General features: G+C 35.8%; 1 protein-coding gene across 3 annotated transcripts in view; it reads right to left on the reverse strand.

Annotated features, from left to right (window-relative positions):
• Positions 1–24,694, reverse strand: part of LOC118193862 (protein trachealess-like) — a 568,020-nt gene that overhangs the window by 344,705 nt on the left and 198,621 nt on the right. The gene's annotated exons all lie outside the window — the stretch shown is intronic.

Genomic DNA, 24,694 nt, shown 5'->3' on the forward strand with positions numbered 1-24,694 from the left:
CTGATTAAATGTTTTTGAATTTTATTGGACTATTGGACGTTCGAAAGTACAGACGTCACGTAAAGAAATCGTCTAAATGGAGTCAGGAATGGAAGGTGAATATTTGAAATGACAATATCTTACCCGAAATTATTCGCGGTGGCAGTACTTCCCTTATTTCGTACCAAGATGCAGAAATACCATAACAGGACGGAAAAACTGATAAAAAAGAAATTCTGAAAGGTTTCCGATTTAAAATTTCGTTTTTGTTTCTAACATTTTGTGTGTTACTTTTATTTATTAAATATCATCTTCTTCCCACTTAAACCATAAAATTCAGTTCAACGGCAATATCGCAAAATAATTTTTAAATGAGCCTATCTTTAGAACTTCCGATACACAGACTCACGCGCTGGAGATAAAAATGTTTGCATATATTTATGCAGATTCTTCATTATTTAATTTCTTCAAATATAATACAGGGCGATAAAATTGGGTGGCAACACTTTTCGAAAGTTGAAACGGACTTTCACAGTGATTCGACACATAATCGCGAAACGAAAACAATAGTCCCTCAGGAAACAAAGCCCCTTTGAATGTAAATGTTACTTAACAGTTTTGAAACCCGGAACAGCGATAAATCGCCAAAAAAGGAAATCTAGAGATCCACAGAATCCTCGTAATCTGATCATCACCGATAGAGGGATGCGCGGGAAGATTCCAGCGATTCGCTATCAATCCTTTCGACGCCGTGAGGGTGAGCCAAGAAATAATGTTCTGCGGAGGAACACGCAGACGATTCAAACGGAGAGCGTGTCTGTATTAAGCCACTACTCACGACTGGCTTTATATGGGTATTTCCATTCTCAGTCCATATCACTAATAGGCGAAATAGTTTCCCTGGAACATTTGGCGGAGATTCCGCATTTTTAAGATAGAAATCTTAATTTTTTATGGCAACATTTTGTAACTAATTTATTATATTTTCACATTTTGTTAGCTGAAAATTTCTGCAATCTTGTCTTAAAGTACTAAATAAATTTTAAAACTATATAAGCATTTTTTAATATTTATATAGTGCTGCAAATATGGGCGGAGCTTTCTAAACTGAATCATTACAATGTATGTTATAAGGTAGAAATGATAGGAATAGGACCCAATCCACCCGGTCTAAAAATAGACCTTATGATTTCGTTTGAGTCGCCTTTAAGTTCACCAGAAAAAAAGGAATCCCCCACAACACCAAACTCGAGCACAACTAACAACGTTAAAACACACACTATAAACACACAATTAACACATATCAAGTCAAAAGGAACAAGGTCATATAGAATGAAGAAATCACAAGGCATAAAATCATTAACATCTCAATATGTCAAAATGAATAAAATTACAAGTAAAAACTCCAAATCTGTTCTACAATATTCTAAAATCACGAAAATGCGATTAAAAATACAATACCGGGCGAGAAAATTTTTAGTTAATACAGTTGTAAGATATCAGTATCAGTTGCGGGCGCAGCCCGACCCACCTAACCAAACAAGTTGGTCTTACGGTCATGACAGGCCACGCCCATTTCAACAAAGGAAAAAATGAAACCTAAATAATCTAAATGAGAATAATCATGTGTTAATAATAATTATAAACATAAAAGTGAAGAAAAAGAACAAATACAAACATTTAGACAAGAGCAGACACCAAAGACAACAAAAACAAACAAAAAAAAAAACGCGAATAACAAACACAAACAATGATAACAACAAATTACTAAAATAGACCAAATAGTGATGGCAATAAAATGCAAATATCATACACAGATTCCCAGATAAGGTACTTTCTCCCTCCTTCCAGCATGCCTTCCTAGTGTTACTGGAAGCACACTCGGTGTGTATTCGGGAGGTCCAGATTCGAGTACCGGCGAAGGCATTGCTGATTTTTCACTTCCTCTGCTTTAAAAAACGTAATGACTCTATAGTGGCGCCCGAACTAAAAAGTTGGTGGACAATAATTTGTCATCACCAGGATTTGGCGATTGGTCCCCTAATCAACTTGGCGCCCTTTAAAAGGGGATGCGCATAAAGTCATGTAATAGGCGAAAGCCCCCAGCCGACAATGTCGGCCATATCGACTAAGGGAACAAGCCCTTTGAAGAAAAAACGAGGCAACCAGCAAGCCGGCCGTGCTCTCTTAAACGAGAAAGTTAAATTTAAATCATTATAAAACTTATTATTTCTAAAGCCATACTTTAATTTATTAACCTCCGAGAAACCAAGCCCGAGTCCTGAGTAACATAAAAAGGTTAAAGTACATATGTAATGTACATAAGGTATTTTCTCCCTCTCTCCAGGATGCCTTCGCGGTGTAGGTTACCTTCTGAGTCGAATCATTACAACATATGTAATCAAATTTGGCTCTTCTGTCGAGGAGAGATATTAATCTGATCAGACTTATTTTCCCGGGACCTGATCCATTGTTCTCAGAATTCTCTCATGACCAGTGTGCTTTTTTTTAGGATGTGAATATTTGTGATCATGCGACACTTTTGTGAAATTGTGTAGGGAATTTTAATAGTCACTCAACATTCGGTTATAGGCTGGTTGGCTGGGGTGCCGTCATGACGGTGCCCTGTCATAAAAGTATAACTCCTTATGCAGATGTGCGTGAACCCTCATATTTTTTTATTTGCAATTCCAGATGCAGCGTTAAGTATTGGCAAACTTTTTTTTTCAGACTTTTCTTAGTTTGTCATATCAGCGCTCAGTTTTCTTACTAAGACGGCTTTACAAAAAGCTTTTTTTTTTTTCCTTTTGTTATTAGCGTTTTGTGTGTTTACTTTATTTATTAAATATCACGTTTATGGAGCTTACGCCACATAAATTCCGATTCAACAGCAAAATCACAAACTATTTAAAAAGAGCATATCTTTAGAATTTCGGACAGAGAGACTCGGGCGCTGGAGATAAAACTGTTTCTTTCCGTATAGTGATGCCATTGCTGGCATTGAAATTGTTGAGTTCGTTAATCAAGAATTCATTAAATTTTTACAAAATATGAAATATATAATTAATTCCAGATTCCAAATTTGGGATTCTAGATGCCCATATTTGAGTGGAGGACATATTTGAGTGTTCAAAATTTGCTGTCTCTAGGTACTGTTGCTCTTTCGCAATGCGAGAAATATACATACATTCATGCAAATTCTTCATTATTTAATTTCTTTGAACATAACACACAGCGTTAATATTTGTTGGCAACAACAACTTGAAATGTGGAACGCCATTTTATAGTGAACCAACGCAAATTGCCAAAACAAAATGAATAACCCTTCTGGGCTTTAAAAAAAAAATTTTTTTTTTAATATATATATATATATTTTTTTTTTTTTTTTTTTTTTTTTTTTTTTTTTTTTTTTGCTATGCTTTCGCATTTTTCAATAATTGAATTAGTGGCAAAGAATAATTGAGAACCTTAAGGTATAAGCGTCGGTTACGGTTAGCAGCCATTTTTTTCTGCTTTAATGCGTCTGGTTTCATCTGGATTACGTAACACGAAGCTTAAAACTTACTGTTTCGCTTCTCCAGAATGAATAACTATGACGAAATTTATATTCATCTCGCTTCCTTAACTTAGCTCATTTTTGGGGGAGGAGAGACGAATTGAAGGACTATGAAATGAATTATTTTACATTGTAAACAAAGGCATTTGCATCGGAAGGGTTTTAGGTTCACTTGCTAGATTACAGATATATTTTAATTAACATTTTTCACACAGGAGTAGATGACGACCAATTGTGGAAAGAATGATGAAAAAAAAAAAAAAAAAAAAAGGAACTGAAGGTATAATATCGTCAATTGTTTGCTCGATAATTAGAATAGAAAAATGTACAAGACAAAAAATCTGCACTGTAGAAACTTTGGAAGTAAAACGAAATCTGCATATTTTGCAAATATATCGCAGACAGAAACACATAACAAAAGGTAACAAAATTGGCATTAAGAAATAATTCAACAATCTATGTGAAAGGAATAAGAGAGTATGCAATGTGTAAAATTTGTTAAAAAGATAACTTTAAGCTGATGCAAATTTTACATATATTTCCAGCCTATAATATTTAAATTTAGTCGCGTATGTTTTGATATCTAAAAGTTGCTTTTAGTTTATAACGTATTTTATTAAAACAGTGTAAATTAAAGAGTTCTATGTGTGCATGCATTACTGGGTAGTTTTTAATAAGCAGAAGAGGAAAAAATAACAAAAGTTTGTAGAGTTCCTCACTTTGTCATTTTAAGTTAATGTTGGAAATGAAGAATCTTAAGAATTGATAAGCGAATAATCGCTCAAGTTCGGGTGACAAGAAACAACAAGATAGAAGGGTAACTAACCCTTTATTATTCCAATAAGATTTAACAAAACTCCGCCTGGGAGTGTACAAAGCCCTCACTCGGGCTTGAACTGAAGAGACTAAGAATTAAACTAAAACTAAGATTAACTACAGAAATATAGAAGCTATCAAGGTTCAAATCGAGTTGGCCCCTTAACTTTTTTGACTACGAAGCTTAGCGAGGGCCTGAGTACGGCCGAGCGTATTAACAGCTTTGAGAGAGAGTGTGGCCAAAAAGGCAGACATGCGTAAATCAGAAACTCTGATTCTCTCTGCCTCTGTAAGTAACTTCGTGGTTTAAATACCGCTCCTCCTCATTAAATATTCAGCAAGATTCCAAAACTACGTTCTGGCCGGAAGTAGTAAGTTGAAGTTAAGAATTTGACAGGAAAGGAACTTAAAATTTAACTGTTAATAAAATTAACATAATCCTTACAAGTTTAACAACGCTTCTATATTAATTTCTTTAATTAGCATATAGCGATTTGAGGGGTCTTTTTAAGTTGTTGTTGCTGCTGCTGCTAATGCTTACTTGTCTGCCCTACAGTCAGCAAAAGCCCACTAAATTCCTCGTGGCAACGAGCGCAAGTTTATGCCTGTGGTTGGCAACAGCCCTGAGCACCTTACAGACGACAGTGCGATTTAGCTCAGTTATTGTGAGCACGAAGTACGAGCATTTGTGTTTAAAGTCACGGTGGACTTTTACACTCATGTCCATAAATTAAGGATAATGCAAAATCAGGCAAAGGAAGAGATAGAAGCAAAACAAATTTGACTTATTTGTAAAGCTTATTTATTAAACAAAAGGTAAAGAGCAAAAAAAGATGCTATATGTTTGATATTATTAAAAAAAATAGCGATTTTTTCCCTGGAGCAAATTACAAAAAAAAAAAAAAAAACCTATTTACAAAAAAACAATATTACATGGTTGGTATGATTGTTAATACATTGTATGTCTCCCAGACGAGGCAATACAGTCCGTACAACGCCTAGGCATGCTGAGTATCAAATTATCGATCTCATCTTGGGGGATATTACACCACTCAAAAAGCAATGCTCTCCGAAGTTCCGGTAGACATGTAGGAGGAGGTTGACGGGCTGCAACTCGTCGGACAAGCATGTCCCACACGTGCTCTACTGGATTCAAGTTCGGTGAGAATGCTGGCCAGTCCATACGGGTGATATCCTCCGATTGAAGGCATTCGCTTACGATGTTTGCACGGTGAGGACGGGCGTTGTCATCCATAAACACAGATTGTGCGCCCTTGGCGCCCCGAAACAAACGTACATGTTGTTCCAGAATGACGTCCCGATAGATTTGGCTTGTCATGGTTCCAATTTGAACATGCAGGTCAGTTCTGGAACCCAGAATAATTCCACCCAAAACGAGCACTCCTGCACCACCGTAACGGTGTCGTTCAGTGTATCAAGTTCAATGTTCCGTCTTACTTTCTTTGGGAACATGCAAGGACCTGACTCGGAACTTACTAAAGCTATGTTCAATAACTGTGGTAAGTAGACAGGATACACAAGAAGGGTATACAAAACCCTTTATTTTTCTCTATTTACAATAATTTCCGTACTTCGGAATACAAAGACCCACTACTTGTGGTCTAAACGTAAGAATATAAAAATAGAACTAAACTCTAACTTAACTTTGAAATAATAAACGTGGAAGATTGGCCTTATATTAACAGGAAGCCGTATGTACTACAGAGAACTGTTAATACTACAATACGTTTAAAATTATCAAGAGGATTAAACCTCTGGCCTGGAAGGCAACCAGCAACTGAGTAAAACTTCTAAGGTAAGCGGCCTGCTTCGACTAATTCCTTCCTCTCTCTCGCTTGGCAAAAAGCCACAAATTAAGTACTTGGCGTTCGCCAGACAAATTTTGCATAAATAAGTTAACGCTTTTAATTCTGGCCGGAAGTAGAAAATAAGAAGTGATAGTAAAGATTTAAAATAAAATAAACGTTAGTAAAACTTAAGATCCTTACATACTTCCCGCCAGAGTTAATTAGTTTGAAACTGAGGCCTAAAACGACCTTGTTGAAAACTTTTAGCTCTAGAATCTAACGCGAGGCCAATCTTTTACAAACATTTCTCGCTAGAAACTAGAAATTTAAAAAAAAAGAAATTTGTTTTTACAATAGCAGCTCCAAGGACACGCAATTTTTTTCATCTGTACTGCATCTAAACAGGAGCTTTTTATTCAAATCTGGTTCCTTCCAGAGATCTGGAAGGAAAACTAGTTTAATGAAATGTTACACAATGAAATGGCAAATAACATGCATATTTATATTTCTCTTAACATTCTTATTTCATTCATGACTATTTTAATTATCTCTCCCCGTACTCTCTGACATGTGTTGTAAAAGAACACCAAACACGAATGTGTTTATGTATATGTGTTCAACACTTCCTCCTACAATCAAAACACTAACGTGTTAAAATTCAACATACCACGACCTGGTAACACACCCTAACTTCAACTCTAAACCTAAGGTACTATTCTGAAAGTGGCTAACTCTAAAGTGTAGCGTCAGAGAGCCTAACTACATTCATTCAACTTTTAACACATATTCACCATAATTTAGTCTTTTTACAGTCACACGAATAAAAAAAAATTAACATTACTTTCACTTTTACCATATCACGGTATTTCTTAACATTTAAAATAACAGTTCACATTGTATATAAGAACATATTAACATGCCGTTAATTTTACGCATTTGAAAACCTACATTAGTAGTACATTGTTAACTTCTATTCTTTTCAAAGCAAGTGCCAATTCTTTCTACATTGAAATACTACATTTCAAAAAGTCTTTCAGACTAAAACTTCTTTCTTGCCAGAATGTTTTAAATAAAATTTATACAATAATTTTTACAATATTTAAGTATTTACACATCGCTATTATACATCAACTTTAGTTTTACGCGCGAGTAATTGAAAAACATAATACCAAAATCGGTAACAACTCATTTCTCGCCCTTTTGGCGATAAAGGTAGACCTTGCATGAGGTAAAACTTCTTGAAATCTGCCACTTGCAGTAAGAATGAAAGATTAACTTAAGTTTGCAAAGTAACACAAAATTTTACTTATCTTTGTGATATTCGGACATTCTTTTCTGAGCCCAGTCCTGGAAGGTAGTGCAGATTCTCGTTTGATTTATCCTCCTTCTTGTGCGGGCTCGCCCTTCAGTGCCTTCCTCTAGAAGCTTTCTTTTATCTCCAGTTCGGTCACCCTTGAATACCTTCTTTTTCGCCTCTGCCTGTGGTCTTGGCCGTTTGATGGCGGCTGGTCTTGGCGGAACCGGGAAACTTCTTTCGCGTTCCTGCTTGGACCTCGTTGCTGGCCGTTCAAATTTTCCTTGTAACTTTTCCTCCGCCGCTGGTGACCCTTCCGCAGTTCGGCGACATTTGCTGCGGAGAGTCCTGTCGGATGAGTAGATCTTCCGTTTTAGAGCCGGGTTATAGTTGCCGTCATTTCTCCTGGCTCTCTTTTCATACGTCGTCCTTCTCCCTTCTTCATTCTGGGGGTGTTCGTGAGCTCTCTTTTCTGGACGGTGGAACGGCTTCTTTTTCTTGTTACCTTCAATTTTCCCGCAGGAAAACTTTCTTTTCACTTGCTCCTGCCTCTTAATGGCTTGCCCTTGTACTTGTCGTTGTTCCACCTCTGGAGCTTGTGCCTGCCGTGTCTGCCGTGCCGGATCCTGCAAAAGATCTTTGAAATTTTGCATTTTATTACGATCATAGTAGGGTTTGATTTGATCAATGTTTGCGGAGCAGGTTTCACCATTCCTGGCTTTTAACACTACTACAGCGTGAGTTATTTTTTCTATGACATATGGTCCTTCAAATCGTGGAAAAAATTTGGCAGTTTTATCTTCTGGTGCTGAAGAAAGTGAATGCTTAATTCTTAATACTTCATCTCCTACTTTATAAGTTACTCCCCGTCGTTTCAAGTCATAATACAGCTTTTGTTTTCTCTGTGCTACTTCAGTATTCCTTTTTGCTTCTTTAATTAGCTTTTCTATATCACCCATTTTAAATTCTGCGGCTCTTTGTTGCACATAAAATAATTTATCTAACGGCGTTATAATCTTTCTGCCTAAAAATAACTCAGCAGGAGTTTTGCCCGTTGTATCATGTTTTGCGGTCCTAAGGGCGAAAGCAAATTCATTGACATAGTTATCCCAGCTTTTATTAAAATTTTTAACATAACTACGGATAATTTTCACTATATTTCTATTGACCCGTTCCGCTATATTTGATTGCGGCCGATACGGGACCATTTTTAAATGACGTATGCCCAGTTTTTGGCACATGTCTTCAAATACATTACTTACAAATTGAGGACCATTATCCGATATAACTTTTAGGGGCGCCCCGTATTTTAAAATATATTTATTTAAAATAGAATCAGTAACTAATTTCGCGGAGGCTCGTTTTAAGGGAACAATTTCGGTCCACTTACTAAAATGATCAACCATAACAAGGAGATAGTGACTTTTATTTAACTGACTTTTTGGGAAATGGCCCAATAAATCGATGCCAATTATTTCATTTGGAAATTCGGATTTAATACTATTTAGAAACCCGGCCGGGCGGAAATTAATATAATTAACTGCTTGACATGTTGGGCAGGACTGGACATACGCCCTTGTTAACTTTTGCAGTTCAGGAAAATAGACTGCCTCGCGTACGCGTTGGATAGTTTTTCAAATATCAGCATGAGAAGCTAATGGGCTGTCATGGAGCTCCTGCAGGATATTTAATCTAAGACTAGCTGGGATAACAGGTCGAAATTCGTTGTTGGAATTCGTAGTTTTTGTATAAAATAATAGACCATCTATTAGTTCGTAATGGGCCGCCCTATTTCTTATCGCCACAATATCTTGGTGGCTAAAATTTTCAGGATCCTTTAAATACTCATAAATGCTTCCAAACTCAGGATCCTTACCCAGTTCGGTTATTACAGTTTCTCGGGAATTTATTGTACATGCTGTGAGCATTGCCACCTTTACGGTATTACCCTGTTCGTCTAATTTAATTCGTGATAGGGCATCTGCTACGATATTTTCCTTTCCGGAGGTATGCTTGATTACCAGATTATATTCTTGCAGCTTGAGTGCCCATTTTATTAACCTTGGGGATAAATTTTTCCCTGAGTACAATCTAGTTACCGCCGCATGATCAGAGTATACTGTTATCGGCGCCTTTCCAAAATAGACTCGGAACTTTTGCACTGCTAACAGAACTGCAAGTGCCTCTCTCTCGGTCGCGGAATAGTTTCTTTGTGTTTGATTTAAAGTTCGGGTAAAAAATGCCACGGGCTGCTGATTTTGCGAAAGTACCGCTCCTACCGCATAATCCGAAGCATCCGCTGAAATTTCTAAATTCTCATCCTTTTCAGGAAATTTCAACACAGGGGGTTGCGTTAATGCTTGTTTTAATTTTTCGAAAGCACTATTGGCTTCGGCCGTCCACGAGAATCTTGCCTTTTTCCTTTTTAATTTTAACAATGGTTCAGCAATAGCTGCAAAATCTTTTATAAAGGACCTATAATATGAACAAAGTCCTAGAAAAGAAGAGAGCTTCTTCGCCGTGTTTGGTGTCGGATACTTTTGTACAGCGATTATTTTTGATTCGTCTGTCTCGATTCCTTTCTGAGATATTTTGTAACCTAAATATTTTAATTCAGGGACTGCAAATTTGCACTTTTCGACATTAACTTTTAAACCGGCCTCATTTAATAAAGAAAACACCTGTCTTAAATCCTGTACATGTTGATCGAGATTATCACTAGTAATAATGATATCGTCTAAATAGATAAATGTGGACTTTCCAAGAACAGGCCTTAACACAATGTCCATACATCGCTGAAATGTTGCCGGTGCCCCTGAAAGGCCAAACGGCATACGCAGAAATGCATAAGTGCCAGACTTGGTTATAAAAGCAGTCTTAGGCACGTCCTCAGGCCTAACCCCTATTTGAAAATAACCAGTCGTTAAGTCTAAAGTCGTCATATATTTGGTGGATGTTATGTTCCTTAGAATTTCTTCAATAATAGGTAACGGATATACCGGATATACCGGATATTTAGTTATGGAGTTTAATTTACGATAGTCAATCGCGAAACGCCACCTTTTTGGATGTGTTAATGGATAGTCATTGTTTTTCTTACATAAAACCACCGGGCTAGCATAACTACTTGAGATGGGCGTTATGATCTTTTTACGTAGCATATCGGTGATATGCCATTCTATAATTTTTTCCTTATTCTTATCATACCGGTATGCTTTGTGGCGAACTGGCATTGAACCTCCGGTGTCAATACTATGGTTAGTAACTTGAGTAAATCCTGGAATATCACTAAATAACGAAGCAAATTCACTTACCACTTGTCGGATTCTTCGTTGCTCTTCATTAGGCAGGTGGTCAAGGTTTAACATCGGCAGTTCAGCCTTTTCTTCTCGAACTGGTTTCATTGTCAGCTTAAGGGACGCTTCATTAAAATCTAGCGTTGCTTGTGCCTCTGAAAGAAAATCGATTCCTAAGATAATATGTGCTTGCAGATTCTTTACTATGAAAAACATAACCTTTACTTGTTCGTCCTTGATACGGACATACAGCGGTAATTTACCTATACACTTACATCTTTCTCCTTGCGCAGCTAACACTGTCGTATTATCCGAATTATATATACGATATTTACGAAAATATTTACTAAAAAAATCTTCTGCCACACAGGAACACTGCGCGCCTGTATCCAGGAGTGCGGTGGCTGGGATATTATTCACCAACACTTCAATCTTCGGAAGAGTCAAATTTTTCACCATTACTGTATTTAACTTGAAGGAAGAGGGGTTTTCGTGGCATTCGGATTTCCGCACCCTCCCGTCAGCAGAAATCCGTTTTAGTTTAAATCTTGTTTCTTCCTTTCCATGCCTTCCTTCTTTTTCCACTGGCCTTCAGACTTTTTTCCTTGATTGCTATTGAACTGTCGACGTTCGCCGGCTGTTTTTGAATGCTCGGGTTTCCTTGCCCACTGATTCGCTTTGCTTCCGTAGCCGTGTGCTTGAGTTTGCTGTAGTCTTCGCGCACCAAATTGGTTTCGCTGTTGATATTGGCGTCTTCTTTCAATGTCCGCGGTTCTCTTACTTTCAAACTGGATTGCTAGCTCAAATAACTTTTCCAGTGTAGTCGGATTTCTTAATTCAATAAAGTCTTGCACTTGGGGCAGTAACCTCGGCAAAATCACTTGAATTATCTCAGGATCCGGACGGTTTCCATACAAGAGTTTGAAGACGTTAATTTTTCTTAAAATAAAGCTTGAGAGATTTTCGATTCTTTGCAGATATATACTGAAACGTTCCGTTTCTAATTTCGCACGATCCCTTACAACAGGGAAGGCTTTTAGTAGGGCAGTCTTGAAATTTTCGTAAGTATAGGTGGGACTTCCTGCTTGACCCAAGAGACTTCTGCCTATACATTTGAAACAATTAAGCGCTTGGCCCCTCAAAGCGCTGGTAGCTAAGGTAACTTTTTGAAACTCGTGCACCGGTTAGAGCATGAAGTGGTCATCCAATTTTTCCAAAAAAACTGGTTACCGGTGAGTTTCCATTAAATGTTGCTTCTGGTTTCATCGAAGCGCGCATGGTCTAGACGATGTAACCAAATCCTTCCAGGGCGGCAGCTGGCATTTCTGGATTCTGAGCCGCTTCTGCAGGCAGCACAGGTTCTTCTTGAAACTCGGCCATGGTTATTCTTCTTCGTTGGGCGCCACTATCAGGTTCAATGTTCCGTCTTACTTTCTTTGGGAACATGCAAGGACCTGACTCGGAACAGAGAGCTTACTAAAGCTATGTTCAATAACTGTGGTAAGTAGACAGGATACACAAGAAGGGTATACAAAACACTTTATTTTTCTCTATTTAGAATAATTTCCGTACTTCGGAATACAAAGACCCGCTACTTGTGGTCTAAACGTAAGAATATAAAAATAGAACTAAACTCTAACTTAACTTTGAAATAATAAACGTGGAAGATTGGTCTTATATTAACAGGAAGCCGTATGTAGTACAGAGAACTGTTAACACTACAATACGTTTAAAATTATCAAGAGGATTAAACCTCTGGCCTGAAAGGCAACCAGCAACTGAGTAAAACTTCTAAGGTAAGCGGCCTGCTTCGACTAATTCCTTCCTCTCTCTCGCTTGGCAAAAAGCCACAACTTAAGTACTTGGCGTTCGCCAGACAAATTTTGCATAAATAAGTTAACGCTTTTAATTCTGGCCGGAAGTAGAAAATAAGAAGTGATAGTAAAGATTTAAAATAAAATAAACGTTAGTAAAACTTAAGATTCTTACAAGTGATGTTTTCTTGGTAGTAGCGGGTACCTGGAGCTCTCCATATGAAAGTCCGGCGAGAATCAGACTGCAAGCTAAACCTGGACTCGTCGGAAAACATCACACAAGCTCACTGTTGTGTGTCCACAATGCATACTCTCTACTCCAGGCTACAGTGAGTTGCAGTAAGTGGAACGCATCTGACAGGTCTACGAGCATATAGACCAATCTGCCCTAAGCGTCTGTACACGGTCTGCCTTGAAATTGTCGTACCAGTGGCTGAAGAGAGCTGACGAGACAGGTCTGAGGCTGTGCTCCGCCTGTTTCTTTTGGCAGTAACTGCCAAATACGGATCCTCATTCGGCGTTGCAACTCTGGGGCGACCTGTGCTGTAACGTCTACTCACATTACCATTATCTTAGAATCGTTGCCAAAGCCTGGAGATGAGACTCAGGGAAATTCCAAGTTCGTCTTATACTTCCAGTTGGGTACGCCCACATTCCAGACGGCCGATTATTCTACCACAAAAAAAAAACATCCAAATGCATCCTTTGTGTCATAACTATTCGGTTATTGCACTGAAATGCTTATAAAGCGCCTGCGAACAATTTTACTTCTTTGCCTGTATTCCTTATATATCACTCTCTTACACTCTCGTCATTGTGACCTACCATCGGTGTCATCTGGTTACTTGAAATTTGCATATGATTCTTGAAGATGTGTGTACTGATTTTACAGGTGATATATTTATTTTAGAGTTCGATTTCCGCTTGACTCCGAATTATCCTTAATTTATGGACATGAGTGTAGTTTAGTTAGTTAGTTTAGTTAGTTAGTTTAGTCATTAGTTTTTTACGTTTTTGTGTTTTCAACAAGAAATTTTATACATATACGTATTATAACACCAGTTTATAAAATATATGTTCAAAATTTCAATTTACTTTAAAATAAAATTTTTTAAAAGAAATAATTATTTTAATTAAATATTTAAAATGCTCCTTGCGCGCTAATTTTCAATATGTTATTCTAATTTTTCCTTTTAGTTAGTTATAAAGACTTTACAAAAGTTTATGCGTATCCGTTATTGAATACGATGGATCAGAAACTTTTAAAAAGGATTTTTGGGAACTTAAACCCAGTTTTCGGAAAAATGTCACCTTTTGTTAAACATTATCACAAGTTTAAACTTCTTAATAACCACATATCCAAAAATGCATACACAGTTCTACTGTAACATATAACAAGATAGTGTCTTCCAAATATCATTCATTTTTAACTAAAAATGAGACGTAAGGAACATTTTCAAGACATACGAAAAGCGAAAAATTTTGTTTTGAGAAAACCGAATTTAAAGTTTTTCTTCAAACTTACCTTTAACACACGGTCATGAGAAACAGCAAATTAACTTTAAATATGAATATGTAGACTCTAGATAACGCTTTCGTATCATTTAACTATTTTTAATCTTATACTATTAAACACGAGAAAAATAAACGTATCGCAAATTGGTATGTGATTCGAAGTTAGAGGTAGAAACAATTTATGCATTATATCCAATGAAACTTTTAAAATTCACTCGCATAATATGTTTTATCTCTATTTGTTACATTTACATTATCTTTTAATGCTTTAGAATATTTTTAATATTTCTGTTTTTAGTCCAAAGGGATTTGAATCCCGAAGGACTATTAGTTTCGTTTTGGCATTTTGCGTCGGACTCATAAATGTCGGTTCACTTTTCAAACTGTTGCCACAAAATGTCAGAGTCCTGCATTATATTTGAAGAAATTAAATAATGAAAAATCTACATAAATGTATGTATATTTCTCGTATTGTGATAAAACAACGGTACATAGAGTCATCGAATTTTGAATAACGTAATCCTCCAACGAATATGAGCATGTGGAAGACCAAATTTGAAATTTGAAATTTGTTTTATGATCGATTTCCTATTTTTTAAAACTTTGACGAATTTTTGATTAACAAACTCAAGGATTTCAAAGCGAGCAATGGCAACGTTGTGCAGAAAAATCATTTTTATCTCCAGCGCGTGAGTCTCTGTATCGGAAATTCTAAAGATATGCTCGTTTCAAAACTATTTTGTGATATTGCTGTTGCACTGGATCTTATGGTTAAGTGCGAGGAACATGATATTTAATAAAGAAAGGTAACACACAAAATGTTAAAAAACGCCCCTTTGGACATAATTTAAAATCTGAAACATTTCAGATTTTGTATTTTTATTTATTTATTTATTTTTTCAAGCAGATAAACTTCTCTTTTTGCTTTGGTTCAAGCGACGTTGATCACGCGTTTTTGCAACGAGTAGGGAAAACGAGTTTGTTTCCTCCTATTCTGTGCGTATAACATTCACATAAACTAATTCATTAATAATTGCCAATACTGATATTTCCAGTCTTTTTTTCAGAAATAAACACTTCTTTCTGGCAAATATATAATTATTACGTCAGTAAATAACTGTTGAAATACATTTTTGTACCTTTTCTCCAAAATTTAAAGGGCAAAGTTTACATTGTTTACACATTTTAAATGCTTGTAACTTCTTTAAAAATTAGAATATTTGAACTCGGTTTTTTTTGCATACTATGTAGTTCCGCATATGGAATATTATGAGAGTAAAAAAAATTCAGTATTTTGATTGATTTTTAGCAATTTTAAAGCCCACCGTCCCCTCAAGAGGGTGACGAATAATAAAGGATTTGTTTTACTCTTCTTCTGTGTTGGTATTATTCATACCTGTACGAGCAGTTGCCAGGTTTTCTTGTAAGAACACATTAACTGTATGATAACTAATAATATCTCTTACAAATATAGCTAAATATACATATTTAATTTTTCGATGTGCGTAAAGGAGGGATCTTTTAACAATGGCAAAAGAAGAGCACGGAGCAAAAAATGGTTAAGAACACCAGGCCTGTATGGTGCTATAAAAAATCCAGTAATCTACTACGTTTTGAAAGCATCAATAATTTTATTAAGTTGTAAGGATTTATCTTTATTTTAAATAACCAATTTAATTTTACATCCTTTCCCATAAGCCTTCATTCCTCTAATTGTCAATACCAGAATATTTAAATTTGGTAGCTCGCGTGAAGGAATACAAATTCTACCTTGAAGAAAGAGTTTAAATACCGAGTTCTGAAAGGAAATGAGAGAGTTTTGAGTATTCACCGTCACCTCTGTAGCGTGAGCTTCTATTTCTGCATCTATTACTGGTTTACGTAGCATAACAGCATTTACTTTGCTACCACTAGTTTCGACGCGGTTTTAAGTAACAGAAGTTTTCTGGGCCCTGTAATGTGATTTGCATGCACTACTTGTCAATATCTTCGAATTTTTATTTTATTTCTTGTGATTTCAGTCACCGCCCCAATGAGACGTAGTTTGTTAGTGTCAAGTTGACGCAGTGTGAATTTTAGAGAGTTTAATAAAGGGTACTTTTAACCCTTTTCATGTGTAGTTCCTACACGTACAGTTGGTACTTAGAAGATAGACAAGTGGTTCTTACAAAGTTAAACTTCAGATCCTGAGGATTCAGTTCAACAATATCAGTAAGCCATTAGACGAGACCTCTGCATACGGTTTATTTCGACAGTTTGAAGAAAATCTTGTTTGTTAACAAACTTAAGATGTCTACTTCAAAACATTTGCAGCGGAGTTTGTGATACTTTCGCCCACAATTTCTTTTGCTAATCTTGAAATCATTTTTGAATACCAATCATGATTAGAGAGGAATTTCACGTTGCATTGCTACACATTTCAACTGGCCTAATTTGTGTTTCGAACTATAACAAATTAAGTATCAAAATGGTAGAAGAATTTTCTTTGGCCAACTTGCCTACAATGTCTTTTGCCTGAAAACCATTGCAGTACGGAATTCACTAAGAATAAGTACAACAAAGCCTGTTTTCAGATTTTTTAAACGATTTTACTTTGCTATAAAAAATATTGTCTGCTCTGAAATTCTTTTTTGAACTGCAACTATATTTTTCAAAGTGTAGATTATCGTCTGCTACTTGACAATTTCGTTTTCATGCAAAATGGCGATTTTAAAGAAGCCGTGGATGGAAGATTATGTTTGCAGTCTTTTCGAAGAAAAATATGCGTATCTAATTATTAAAAAACGCTGCAAAAGCCACGTTTTTTCTATATCTATAGCTAGGATAGGTAATATTATCAAAAAGAAAGGAAAAAAACTTCAAAGTTTGGCTTCAAGTGAAAAAACTGTTCCAAATGCATATCCAAAGAATAAACGCAATGCTTCGAGTGTTGTAACGGTAAGATCTTTATTGTAAAAAGAAAATCCGCCAAGTCAAAGGATAGTAGCAAAATTATTAAAACACTCCGTGTCAACTGTAAACAAAGTGATGAATGCTGATTTGAATCTTAAAAAGGCGAAAAAGCATAATGTGCATCGTCTTTCTCCACGAAATATTGCAGAACGCGCTGCAGAATTCTTTATTAGAAACATTCATCCTGACAAAAATGCGAAAATGTTGTCACAATAGCTGAACCTTGGGTGTATTTAAATAACTGTAATAAAAAGAGATGCGTTTATTATCATCAAAGCGGAGAAAAAAATCTTAAAACATGAAATCTAATCTAAAGGAACTTTTTCAGAGTGATTTATGGTTGTTACTGGTTTTTCCTATAACGGTAAATTAAAAATAAATAGAGTGGAAAAAAATGTTAATATCAACTCCACATATTTAGGTAATATATTTTATACCTAATTTTCAAACATGAAATACTTTTATAAGGTTATTTTCTCATTCCTTTTTGCATGTCTTCGGGCTGTAACGGTAGCAAACTCTGCACTTATTCGAGATGTCCAGGTTGAAGTCCCGGCGAGGGCATTGCTCATTTTCCATGTCTCTCGCTTCAAAAATACCCATTGTCTCTACAATGGCGCCCGAACTAAGATGTGGTGGAGGATGATTCTTCACCGGGATTTAGCAATTGGGTCCCCTAATCTCCAGTCGCCCTTTAAAAAAAAAGGAGGAGTACATAAGGTGTTTTCTCCCTCCTTTTCGCATGCCTTCGTGGCGTACAGATAGCACACTGAAATACTTCCAGATGCCCAAATTCAAAATTGGATGGTTCTAAGTATCGTTGTTTGATCACAATGCAAGAAAAATACATACATTTATGCAGATTCTTCATTAATTTCTTCAAATATAATACAAGGCGATAGTATTTGTTGGCAACAGTTTGAAAAATGAAACGGACATTCAGAGTGATTCGGCGAAAAATCGCAAAACCGAAACAATAGTCCCTCAGGGATAAAGCCTGCTTTTGAGCAAAAAAATTATCTTATGTGTTTTCAAGAAACTGAACCGGAGTCTTCCAATCTGAAAGCTGGATGTGCTGGTTACTGAAACAAAGAAACCTCCAGGAAAATGGTTTTCTTGCTTTTGAATATTTCTAGGATTGCCACTAGTAGTCAAGCATTAAGCTGATAGCTGTCAGGCCGTTAAAATATTAGTGTTATTTTAGTGGGCAAAGTAACTTTGGAGCTTCAGAAAGCTAAAATCTTACAAACTGATAAAACTGCTTTCTCAAAAGCTCTACCCTCCAAACGGTGTTCGATTTAACTTCCTTCCTTCCTTCTTTTCTTTGTCTCCTTCTCTTCTCTCCAAATTAACTGCCAACACCTAATCCATACCCTTTCAAGAGAGGAAGGAGCATTATATATTATTTCATTTTAAGTCCTTCTGTGCCTTGTTCCTAGTGCCCCGCATTTGCACCTCCCGCCCACCCGGCATTCGTCTTCCGCATTTTTATTTCTTCTAGAAACGGGAGCACCGAGCAGGGAAGGGTCGGCCCTGTGTTGTTTTTTAGGAGGAGGCGAAGATCGTCGGATAAGCGAAAGAGAAAGAGAGAACGTTGGCTTGAACATCATTTTCTACGCTTTAGTGGTTCGGAAACAGCTTCTTTTCGTTATCGGGGGGAGGAGGAGGAGTGAGACCATGGGAGGGATTTCAAAAATAAATAAATAAATGCGGAGAGTGTTTCGATAGCTAAAGGAAGAGCGCGCCCGTTATGAATGCGCCGGATGATGCGAACGGGCAGTCTGATAACAAACCGTACATTCCGCCATTTTTGTCCGCAAAGCAGGGACTAAAGCTCACCGTTTATTATAGTTTAATTCTTATTGTAATTTTACCGGGTAAAACAGTGAGTGCTTCCCAAACTAAAAATCTATCCACCCACAAGCATATATATAGCTGCAAATTATGGCGGCCCATCTAAGTTCAGTGACTAAAGAAAATAAAAAACTAAGCAAGAAAGAAAATTCTAAGAAGAAAATAAAATACCATATTTTCCGACAGATACCGATGTATAACGCAGATAACCAGCGTTATACACTGGTATTCATAAAAAATTAAACTACATTTTTTTTATTTTTAGGTATATTCGCCATATAACGCGCACCCAATTCTTCACGAAGGAACCTAAATGATACATGCGCAATGCTTTTATCGTTTGAGGTCACTTATGTGAAGATTTGTCCTAGCCTTTCGAACATTGGTAAAGCGCATGCAAAATGCCAAAAAAAAAATGCTATTGTAGAGTTAAATTGTTAATGTTATTGCTACTATAAAAAATGTTACTGTTACTACAACCTCAATGAATTTGTGGATTTTGGAGTTAGATGTTTTCTCTTTCTTTAGTGATTTGAAGCCGATATTCTGAAATGAAAATCGAAGGTTTTAGTAAATCGCATTTGCTTTAGTTGAAATACAATTAATCTACTGCTCCTTTTAGTAGTAAATATAGCTCCCGCGAAAAGAAACAAACACGGGGCTGGTTTCAAATGCGAAAGCATTCCTTTTGAGAAAGGAAATAGAAATCGTGCTTCAGCGAGGATGTTTGGTGTTGCTAAAAGACGGGACGGATTATTTATGAATCAAAATAACAATGATGGTGAAGATGAAACAAAATTCGATGATACGCCTGAAGATATAATGGCAGACGAACAAGACGAAATCTTCATGTTATCCGATTATGAGAATGTTTAATTTCATAAGGCATGTTATTTTATTTAAATAAGCAGCATTTTGGTTCATGTAAAAATCTCAATATCCCAATTCCAATCTTGATATTCAAAATTCATTTTAGTTCATATATGTTTTTTTTTTTTTTTCTTATTTTTAACCAGTTAACTGTGGCGCTCTCGTTTATGAATGCGCACCGTTTTGTGTCGCCAAAATCGAGCCATGACGAGTCTATTCGTCCATCACAGAGTAAGTTGCGCTGGTAAGATATTGGATGAAAAGGATGAGTTTATTTTATAAAATTAAAAATTTTATTACTAATATTGACTTATTTGGTTAACATAAGCGTATATTACATACATATTAAACTAAAAACGCAATCAATTAAATTAAATATTATACATATGAAAGAAAGAATTTAAATTCCTGCTGTGGAGTGATATTCAGCGAAACAGGGTACTATACACAATGGGACTTTGCAAATCGAACACCAGTCACGCGATTCCTTCCTGATCTTACGTTTGTAATAATGCGAACGCCTTCGCGTAGGTTTTTTTTTTTTTTTTTGTTTGTTTGTTCCGAGTATATAATCCGGAAAATGATTTCCGCCTAATTGGCTTATATTATGTCTAAATGGCAGAGTTTGTGTCGATTTATTTCTTTCAATTGGATACGTCGCAAAGGTGTCTTCGATAAATTTGAGCAAAAAGTGGATACGCGAGAATGTTCCATTATTTTTTTTTATATAATATGAATGCATTCACACACATAATGTCTAAGAAATGGAGAAATATCTTTTGGTAGTACTTCTTGAGTTGTTTTCTTGCTGTGGAGTACACTATGATAATTCCATCGCTCATATCCACTGCACCCATTTTTTTTTATTATAATCAATCACTACCTTCGGTTTCTTTGTTATATTTTTCTTTTCTATGTTTTTATTACGTTGTCATTATCTACAGCACTTACTAAATAAACTTCTCTCTTATCTTTCCTGGTCTCACCAGCGGCCGAGCGGTAAAGTCGCTAAACACTGGTAGTTCGGTCCGAGGTTCGAATTCCGCAAACAGTCTGGCTGCATGGATGTTTTCGTGGTTTTCCCCATGTGTAACGTGTATACGAGCTAGTTTCCCTTAGAAAGACCTCCACGAAGGCATCCCTCCCCTTAGGCAGATAGCCCTCGAGACTTTGCCGTAATTAAATAACCTAGCCTACCTTAATCTTTCCATTTCATTAACATAATATACGCATGACGAGTATATTCGTCAATGCACAAAATCGTGTCGCTTCACCATAACGAGTATACTCGTAGATCACAGTTAACTGGTTAATTTGTCATTTTTCTATCCGGCGTAAAAACCCGCACGCCTAAATTTCTATCTTATTTTTTGTATGAAAAGTGAGCGTAATAAGCCAGAATATATGGTAATTGTTATAAATGAATTAAGAATCATACACAAATATTTATTGTTAATAGGAACAACCTTTTCAAAAATCTGATTTGATCCGTAGGTCAAAAATTGTCTCGTGACCCATTTTGGGAGTCTCTAGTATAAAGTATGCTGCTATCAAACGTATATTGCTGTGATAACAACACACCTGTTTCATTGCAAATAATCACTGAAAATGTTCTAATGTGGATACTCCATGACTTCCTCTTACGGCATTTTAGATTATACTCATTTTTTTGCTACATTTCATCTAAATTTATTTACACGAATTATTCTAACTTAATTAACCGATCCCTTAAGGCAAGTCGAAAATGACATCAAAAACTGCAATTTTTTTTAATTAAATATCCCGGTTAGTTTCTGTCACGATCAAGAGACAACATCTCCTATTTTTATTTTTTCATAACGAGTGTAAAATTGTCCAGAATTATAGGAGCCTGGAGACGGCATTAAAAGTTAGGTTTCGTTATTTTCCTCAAATTAATTCCTTTTTTAAAATCTGAAATTGCCAAAATATGAATATTTTCGTCATTTCTGTGATTGGAAATATATGTCTACGAGCAACGACTGAGAAAATAAATGCCGGGTAAGACCTTTTAAGCCGTATGAGAAGGCTACACACTTTTGGCACTGCCGAGTGCAATAATAAGGGAGGTGCACAACTAGATGTTATAGCAGTCCCACATGATTTGTTTATGAGTTATGCCAGACTCATACGCACATACTTACTAACAGACCTCCCGAAAAAATCCTTTTTAAATCCATTTAACAATTCGTTTCCTAACTTTCGCAAATATAAATATAGAACCGAAAGCCTATGTTAAATTTCGGTATTTACCCAAAAATAATATTTTTTTAAATATGACATCAGAAAAAGAAGAGGTGCTCAACTAGATGCTATAGCAGTCCCATATACAAAATTTCAATGTTCTACGGTTTTACGTATGTCAGATACATGCGTAAATACAAACATCACGAAAAAAATCCATTTTTCGATCCGTTTTAAAAGAATGAGTCCTTTATTCCGTCCGTATATGCAGAACTCGTAGAAAAAAATAATCAAAATGGATTCGGGAATGTTCGAAATGGATGCTTACGTTGAAATCTGATAGCTAGAATTTTTCGCGATCATAAAACTTCTTTTACTTCGTACAAAGAAGTAAAATAGCACAAAGCAATAAACTTTCCAAAGTTCATCACTATTAACCCCCGAGGCATGCATGTTGTTGTGCTGTGACTCATTTGTCTCTCAGTAATATCAGAAAAAGGCCCGCAAAATTCATAGGGGCAATGAAAGCTAGATTGCGCCTGCCGTTGGCAACAACCTGGAGCACCACACGGGTGACAGTACGACTTCACTTAGTTCCATTCGAATTTTGATGGAGACCCTGGGGAGACGGGACCGACGGTGTCCTATCCCACAACCTCTTCCCCTACCATCAGCCTCTCGAAAGGACTTTCAGCTCGTCATTGATTGTCCCCATGCCTCGCAGACACTATACATTTACAAACACACATTCTTTTTTGGGATTCGAACCTGGAGGTCTTCGGTACCGCAGTAGACTCCCGTAACCCCTAAACCATATACATAATATACGACATTAGAGACATTTTTAATTGGTACTCAAAATGCTGCGAATGTTCATACACATCAAAGCGGTACGTCACAAAGTAAATATATTCAAAACTGTTTCGCTCAGACGTAGTATAAAAATATAGATGCAGATTATTAAAAAGGACATTTATTGATCTTAAACTGCTCAGTATAATAAAAATCTGCAGTTATAATTTGAAAGTTAAATTAAACATCTTATGTCAACCTGGAGCCTTCGTTTAATTAAAATATATTAACCATATTTGTTTAATTAAACCATAAAAACGATATTCGTTTCATTAAGCCATATTAACGGTCGTTGGCAGTAATGTTATTCTCTTTCAGAAACTCTTTGAAATGTGAAAAATCTGAGACAAATACGGTATATATGATGCATCAAGTCTACAAAAATAAATGTTAAGCTTTAAAAAAAAAAAAAAAAAAGGAAGGAGTTTAAAGAATTAATTGAAAAAAAAAGAAATCAAATAAAATTAAGATTATTAGCTATTACTTTCAATACTAACAAATAAATTCTATTTTTTTATCAAATGAGGGATTTAATGACTGATATAATTAAATATTAACTGCAGATCATAATCTTAAAATCTAAAACATTGTATCATCTGAAATGGTAAAACTCGATTTTTTTCCTTAACTTTATTTGGAATTCGTCTTCTTCTTCAATAGGTATTTTCATAAACTAATCCACGATGAATTTCGTGGGCTTGTTCTGTCAGACAAGTAAGATAAGTCACAAAAACAACATCTATATGATACAGAAAGAATGCCTTCGAAAAACGCTTTCTAGATAATACTGCTTCTAGTTGTATTTTGGACTGTAAAATCCTTGGAAATATTCATAGCAGCCATCGAGAGCGTCCAATGAAAATCAAATTACAACTAGCAGTAAATCAAACCAGTAATGATAGATGAAGATTTAAAGACAAAGTAAAGAAAATATAAACACATAACTTTGTGTTCAGCGTAATACTTAATGCTAAAAAAAAAGTGGCTATCAATTATTTCTGGGACAAATCTCTGTAGCATATAACATCACAACAGGGATGAAGTCGTGGAGGATTTTCTAAGGAAAACTTATCTACATTACAGGCTTTACCGCTCACCCACTGCTAAGCAATTATTTAACAATACAAGTGTTAATGATTATATGCTAGGAATCATAATTTAGTACATACTTGAAGCAAATGGACTTGCTTTAAATAATAGTTAAAGGGTAAATTATATAAGTCAGTGTCATGTAGTTGTTTAACGTTAGATATTTTGAAATTTCGAAATTGTTAAATGACCTTTCATTTAAAAAAAAAAAAAAAAAAAAATTTTTTTGATCATAGAAAAAAAGAAAAAAAAAATCTGAAAGGTTTCAGATTTAAAATTACGTCCAGAGGGCCGTTTTTTTAACATTTTGTGTGTTACCTTAATTTATTAAATATGATGTTCTTCATACTTAAACCATAAAATTCAGTTCAAGAGCAATATCGCAAAATAATTTTTTAAACAGAGAATATCTTTAGAATTTCCGATACAGAGTCTCCTGCGCTGGAGATAAAAAGGGTTTTTTCTGTACAACGTTGCCATGGCTCGCTTTGAAATAAAAAATTCGCTAAAGTTTTAGAAAATATGAAACCGATAATAAAACAAATTCCAAATTTCAGATGTGGGCTTCCAGATGCCCATATTCGCAGGAGGATGACGTCATTGAAAATTCGATGGCTCTGGGTACCGTAGTTTTATCACAATGCGAGAAACATGCATGCATTTATGCAGATTCTTCATGATTTAATTTCTTCAAATATAATACACGGCAATAATATTGGATGGCAACAGTTTGTAAAGTGAAACGGACATTCAGAGTGATTCGACGCAAAACGAAAACAATAGTCCCTTCAGGGACA

This window comes from Stegodyphus dumicola, chromosome 6 (assembly GCF_044657685.1).
Source record: "Stegodyphus dumicola isolate Sdum_Otavi_A_Nest chromosome 6, ASM4465768v1".
Classification (NCBI taxonomy): domain Eukaryota; kingdom Metazoa; phylum Arthropoda; class Arachnida; order Araneae; family Eresidae; genus Stegodyphus; species Stegodyphus dumicola.